Source organism: Geospiza fortis, unplaced genomic scaffold, assembly GCF_000277835.1.
Source record: "Geospiza fortis unplaced genomic scaffold, GeoFor_1.0 scaffold213, whole genome shotgun sequence".
Classification (NCBI taxonomy): Eukaryota; Metazoa; Chordata; class Aves; order Passeriformes; family Thraupidae; genus Geospiza; species Geospiza fortis.
Genome location: NW_005054399.1, coordinates 767,749 through 773,479, shown reverse-complemented (window position 1 = coordinate 773,479; position 5,731 = coordinate 767,749).

Genomic DNA, 5,731 nt, shown 5'->3' with positions numbered 1-5,731 from the left:
CCTCTGAGCCCCCCCCAAATCCCCTGCATGGCTCCTGAGCCCCCCAAAGCCCTTCTGAAGGAAAGGAGGAGCTGCTTCAACTCAGTCACTCCAAAAAACACCAGCCCGGGAGCATCTGAGGTAACAATCAAGCCTGATCCTCTCAGTAAGGCTGAAGTGTTGTGGAAATTGATGTTGTTGGTAACATTCAGTGTTTTATTGATGATTATTGTATTTTATTCAGTGTTTTTAGGGGTCAGGCTGTCTCAGAGTAAGGCCTGTAACAAAATATTTTTATAGCAGCCTTTTGTACACCTTTTTATAGAATTAATGGCACAGAAAGTTTCCAGCTGTAGCAGTTTCCCTGCAGTTAAAACTTTGCAAACCCAGTTTCTCTTTAGTGATTTTTTTTTTTTTGGCAAATGAGGAATTGAAATTATTACACCTTCCAAAAATGGTCCTGTGAAATGCATCCCCCTCTAAGCTTTTTTAGGCTGAATAAATAAACTCTGTTGTATCAATGGATTCATTTGTTTTTCTGCTGATAAAGGGGTTTCTTTGTTTGTGCCAGGATGTTTTTAAGCCCTAAATCATCTGAGCTCTGCTAGACTTAAAGGTAGAAGAGAAAAAGAAGTGTTTCAATGCAGTGACTAATTGCTGAGTCATTTTCCTATTTAATTTTGGGCATGTAACCTCTTGTGTTTGACTGCAAATCCCAGGAGAACAACACCATCTCCCTAAAAGGGAACTACCAAGACCTCCAAGTGTAGAAATCCCAGGAAAAACACCCAGGGATGAGCCACAAATCCTCCAGGACACAGCTCAACAAAACACCCGGGCAGAGATTGTTCTGATCCACAGTGGGATGGAATAAATTTAATTTCTGAGATCATAAGGTAGCCACTAGAACATTGCTGGGAGCAGCAGCACCTTTTATATGACATAGAAATACTTTTCCAAACATTTTTAGGGATAATTCTTCATGTCCTGCCTTGTTTTTGTTGACTCCACACTTCCAGTGGAGTTGTTTTGGTCATTTGTAATCTCTGAACTGAGTCACGTTGGAATCCAAATTCAGAAGCATTTCCTGTTGGCTCCGAGGAGACTCGAGGAATTTTGTTTCCTTTTCAGCAGTTCGGGAAGCAGGATAAATATCAGAGTTTGAAAGGCTTGGGAGGCAAACAGTGAACCTCCTGCTGCTGCCTAAGAGCCAGTTTCCCCTGGAGCACAGTTCCTGCCCACATTCCAACTGCAGCAAAGCTGCACAGGAGCCTGGCACAGCCCAAACCTGGGCTTTATTCACAGCCAGCTCCTCATCCCAGTGCTCCAAAGCCCTGAATTCCTCCTGTTCCAAAGGAACTCTTGGGTGTTTCACCCCAGTGGGACCAACCAGACCTGAGCCAGCTTCCCCCTGAGAGCTGAGGGGTAGTTAAAAACAATGAAAAGCAAAAATCCTAAACTCCATAAGACAGGATTAAAGAACCTTGTGTTCAAGCTGCTCTCTAAGCAGCTCCATAAGACAGGATTAAAGAACCTTGAGGTGTTCAAGCTGCTCTCTAAGCAAATCCCACACTGCTACCTGCATTATTAGGGTTTTTGCCTATTTTCTCTGGGTTTAGCTGGATTTTGGGGTGGTTTTGGGTTCCTTTGGCTCGAGCATATCTAAGAGCTTCACTTACCTTCCTCAAGGGCTGGGCAAGTTTCCCGTGAGTGTTTCCCTCAGGGCATCACCCAGGGGCTGATGTTTGGCATTTCCCAAGCCCAGTGCCATTGATACCTCTCAGAAACTTGTCCCAGAAATGGCCTTGCTGCTGCTTTCATCATTTCCTGGTTGGAATCTTTGCATCTGGGAACAACCTGTGAATAAAGATGGACACGACACCGTGAGCAGGGAGCAGTGACAAGGAAGGGATTTAGGATCCCCAATGGTTCATGGAAGTGAAACCCTAGAAGCAGCAGTGCTTTAAGAACAGCCAAATCCCAGTAGAACCCAGCAGCAGGGGCTCACCCAGCTGGAACACCCCGCTCCCTTCCTGGTTAATCATTCTCCCTTCTCTTCAAACCTGCTCTGAAATTCCCAACCCCACAACAGCAGCACGAGGCTCTCAGCTGGAGCTCTGCTTCCCTCCCCTGAAATCTCTCCCAGACACTGAAATTGGTCGTTATCCTCTGAATTCCAGATGGGCAGGAAAAAAGAAAAAAATTTAAATTCTTCCTGGACAACGAGTCCTGGCACAGGAGGGGCTCCAAGGCCATCACAACCCAGAGGGCCTCAGAGATGTTTGGGGTCTCTGCAGCTCTCCTGGCCTGGAGAGGCTTTAGATTCACTCCCATGGGAGTTGTCCTGCTGTTCCCCAGGGAGGGAGACAGCCAAGGACAGGGACTGAGCAGCAGCTTGGGGATCAAACCCTCCAGAAAAAGGAGAACCATTCGGGCAATCCTTAGGAATTGGTATTTACCGCGTTCCTACGGAACAGCAGCAGCAGCTCCTGCCCTCTCGTGGCTGCTCCCAACCTTCAGGAAAGCACTGGAAGTGATTAATAACGATTAACTCCGAGGCTCAATGAAAAATTCCGAGTTTTTGCCGTTCCTCCATGGAAGTGGTTCCGTGCTGGCTGCCCTGGCACTGCCCCTTGTCCCCAGAGCAGGGAGCAAACACCTCCCGGGGCTGCTCCGGGGATCGGGGCTGAGCCAGGCATCTGAGCATCCACAGGAGGCTGCCAGGCTGCTTTACACCAGCAGCTCTGTGGCAGCTGGGAGTGATCTCCATCTGAAAATGAGATGGATTCAAGCTGACAGCAGCTTCTCCCCAGCAGCAGTGCCGGGCTGGGAGCAGGAGATCTGTGAAATGCTCCAAAGGGGAAAAAAAAGAATAGGAAAAAATCAAACACTCAAGCACGGAGCAACCTGTTTGAAGAAAATTAGGGATTTAGCTCCAATTTTTGACAGGTTTGTAGTGTTTTCTCCCATTTGTGCCACTGGAAATTCAGGGGGATAAAGGATCCGTGCAGGACACAGATCTGGGGGTCACAGGACAGGACAGCTGGGGTGGGAGCAGTGGCACAGCCAGGCTGGCACCCACAGCGTGGAGCATTCCCCATTCCTGGGGACACCCAGACCCGGGGAACAGCAGGAACCCCAGCCCTGGGCCTGTCCCCTGGGCTGGCAGCAGCTGGATGGGCTGGTGGCCCTGGAGAACCCACCCAGGACATCTCCAGGGTGTCCCTCAGACCTGAGGGCACTGAGAGCCCCCCAGCAGCCAGCCCTGGTCCAGGTACACCTGAGCAGCACATCTGGAGAGCCACCAGCTCCAGTTTGGGATGTTTTCCAGGCCAGTCCTCCTGGCCACACAACACCCAGCAGAGCTGGGCAAAGGCCACCCCAATCCCACCCTGTCCCCTCTCCACATCACCCTCGGGGTGCAGAGGGGATCCCTGAGGGCTTTTTCCATCAGCTGAGGAGTCCTCTGGGAGGCAAACGTGGGGGAGCTCAAACCCCAAGTTCTGAGACACTCGGGGATATTTGCAAACCCAGGAGCCACCTCCACCTTTGGAAGCAAAAACTCCCAAACCTGCAGCTCCCACCCAACTCCAGAGCTGCCAGTGGCCTCCAGTGCAGCCCCAGTGGGGCTGGGAGCACAGGACAGCACAAATCCCTCAGACCCCATCCTTGGGGCATGGAAAGCAGGGCTGGGCCCCCGGGAGGGAACAGGAGCTGCATCCCCAGCAGGATCTGAGGGATCCAGCCTCGTCCTTCAGAGGGAAGAGCAGCAGACACATGGAACTGCTGAAGGTGTCTATTTTTGGCTCCCTATTCAGGCCAGGATATTTAAGTACCCAAATTCACCTCAGAGAATATCATCACTCCATTTAGTGCCAGACTTGCTGATGAAGATATTAAAAAAGCAGAAAAAATCCTCCCCCACCATCACCCAACACAACCCCAGGCAGCCCACGGACTCCAGGGCTGCTACAGCACAGCAGAGCTGGCTCCATGGAGCTTGGAAAATCCATGGATTTCATTCCATGGCCAGGAAAAACCCTTTAGGAAGAAGGCAGAGCTGATTTTCACAGGTTCTAGGGGAAGAAGGACACGAAGGTGTCTGATGATTTTCCATGGCAGGCATTACTCGAGGTGGTTCAGCTGCAGTGCTGTGGAGAATTCCAGGAGAGTTGGGGATGGATGGGTGGGATTGGGAGGGTTGAGGATGGGTTGGGAGGAGGGTTTGGGAGTTTTGAACATGAGGGGTTCACAAATCCCGCTGGTTCCCTGAAATACAGCCTGCAGGGTGTTGCAGAGTGCCAAAGTCAGAGCATGAGATGGGCCCAGCCCTTTCCCCACAGCTCCATGAAAAGCAGCAGAAAGGGCAGAGCTGCACCCTCAGCCCAGCACAAAGAGGCAACACAAACCTCAGCAAAATCTTAAAGCAGTGTGGGCGAGGGGAAGCCAAAAGATAAATCCTTATCTTCCTCTGCAGAGCAGGCAAATCCTCCTCACTCCTCTGGAGAGGAAGAGGAAGAGGAAATGTGGGATGGGGGAGCAGCTCTGCAAGGTCAGCAGAAAGCTCAACCACGGGCACAGCTCTGCTCACCATGGGCTGGGGCAGCTCAGGCTCCCCTGGCTCACATTGCCAGCAGAACCCAGCAGAACCCATCAGAATTCACCAGAACCCAGCAGAACCCATCAGAATTCACCAGAACCCAGCAGAACTCATCAGAATTCAGCAGAACCCAGCAGAATCCAGCTCCTCCGGAAGAGATCAGAGTCCCCACAGCTTCCAGCCTGAGCCATTCCCACATCTTCCACAGTGAGCAGATTTAGCTGAAAATGTGCAATTCCAAGAGGCGGGAGTAGAATCAGAGTCCCAGAATGGTTTGGGTTGGGAGGGACCTTAAAGCCCATCCTCTTCCAACCCCAACACCTTCCACATTCCCAGGTTGCTCCAGGCCCTGCCCAGCCTGGCCCTGGACACTGCCAGGGCTCCAGGGCAGCCCCAGCTCCTCCAGGGACACTGGAACATTCCTGGGGCAGCAGTTTCCCCCAGCTGAAACCAAAGCAGAGACTTTTCTCCCCAAAGCTGCCTTTCCCACAGTCACATCTCGAGCATTAATTAGTGACCATTGATTAGTGATCAGCCTGATTGACTGCAAATGAAGCAGGGCACCTGCAGGGGCCTGGAGAGGCAGCTCCTGCTGGCTCCTGCTAATGAAGTGCCCTCCAATTAAAGCAGCCGGGATTAGAGGCCTGGATCTCTTCCAGGCTGGAAGCAGCCTCGTGATCCATGCACAGAGCCCAAGCTGAGCTGCAAAAGTGGGAAGTGAGGAGTCCCCAGGTGCTGTCCCAGCTCCCCAGCCCTCCTTCCACAAGCACCTTCCCCACATTCCTGCCTGCACACAAATCCAGAGCCTCTAGCCAGGCACTGCTCCCTCCACGGGGCTGTTCCAGGGTTAAAAGAAGGAATTCAGTCACCTGCAACACAACAAATCTCCATTTTTATTGAGTCAGTAAGGTCTCAGCTGAGCCTGATTTCAGTGAGCCATAGAAACCCCTCCTCTCTCCCAGCCAGAGCAGCCTGTCCTGGGAAAAGTCCTGGATGCATCCAAGGAATCCACAGCACCCTCAATCCTCCTGCCACAAACCTTCCATCAGCTCACCCCAAACCCATCAGCTTCCTGCAAACCTCCACCAAGCAGGGCCTGGGTGGGAATGGCAGAACAAACACCACGGAGAAGCTTGGAAAAAGCAACACAGC